This window comes from Aplysia californica, unplaced genomic scaffold, assembly GCF_000002075.1.
Source record: "Aplysia californica isolate F4 #8 unplaced genomic scaffold, AplCal3.0 scaffold00344, whole genome shotgun sequence".
NCBI classification, from domain to species: domain Eukaryota; kingdom Metazoa; phylum Mollusca; class Gastropoda; order Aplysiida; family Aplysiidae; genus Aplysia; species Aplysia californica.
In genome coordinates, this window is record NW_004797614.1 from 457,530 (window position 1) to 458,697 (window position 1,168).

General features: G+C 42.0%; 1 protein-coding gene across 1 annotated transcript in view; it reads right to left on the minus strand.

Annotated features, from left to right (window-relative positions):
- LOC101864536 (protein dimmed) overlaps window positions 1-1,089 on the minus strand; it is a 233,729-nt gene extending 232,640 nt beyond the window's left edge. Inside the window, exon 1 of the mRNA XM_005102823.3 lies at window positions 341-1,089. The gene's annotated coding sequence lies outside the window, so the exon portion shown is untranslated. The remainder of the gene's footprint in view (window positions 1-340) is intronic.
- Between the last annotated feature and the right edge of the window lie 79 nt (window positions 1,090-1,168).

The following is a 1,168-nucleotide window of genomic DNA, read 5'->3' on the forward strand; positions in this document are numbered from 1 at the left end:
AGCAGCAGCAGCAGCAGTAGCAGCAGCATATTCATCACCACCATCATCATTGTCATTGATATTTTGCCATTGTTGTAGTTAAATTTTCATTACAAATCTTACTCTCCTCGGTATCTGCCCAACTTTAACTTTATCTCCTCGGCCTCACTCTGCCATCGCTAAAATAACATTACCATGAACTTCCGAAAAGAATGGAAGCAAAAATGAAACAAAACATTTTAGTAAGTCAGATAAGGGCAGACCGTACATGTCGAAACATTTAGTGAACAGCTTTTTCGGCGAGTTGAGGACAATGAAAACGCTACAGTAAGTACTTCATGTATAGTTCGTTTTTACTTACCATAAGCATTCAAGGAAAATTACAGTATTCCCGATAGTCGCCCGTCAACTGAACACTGGGCCTTCTTGAGAGAGTTTGGGCTCGGGACTGACAACATAAGAAGTCAATCAAAAACACATTAACCCTAACAACGACTGCAATCACATCTGAATCGTGGGTCTCAAGTCTTGCGTGTTTGATTAATTTAACAATTATCACACGTTGTCTGTCGTGAACTTTGCGCGGCATAAACGTATAGAGCAATACTAAGGCCTAATATAATATCACTCCTACTGGGGCAACCTCTTGAAACACACTCAGAATACTATTCCAGTAAAACACTCGTTATTGTTTAGCAACTTGTGTGTGAAAATCGAAGAAATAACAATTGATAACACCTGTTCTAAATTGAGAGTCCGCGTGTAGTTTTTGTTCAAGAAAACTACAAAGTAACACTGATTCATACGTTGTATTCAATTGTTCTAATTTTAGAAGAAAAATAAAACAACCAAACCAAGTCGCGTACCGACGACAACCGACAGAAAAAACATTAACAACACTCGGGCTACTAATTTGAAAGTCCGTGTACGAAAATCCGTGTGTGTGCGTGTGTATGTATGTGTGTGTAAAAACACACTGACAGAAGAGATTTCTTCCCCGGAAATGTCCAGGAGAGAGGGGACGCAGGTATGAGGGGTAACGGTTTCCTCGTGCTAAAACACACAGGCCAGTCCCACGCACGTCAACCAGACCCCATTCAATACTGTCCGCGAGTCATCACTCTTCTCCGAAAAAAATGACATACGGAGGGGGCGTGGAGGGGAGGGATGTGGCCTACGGGGAGGGGGG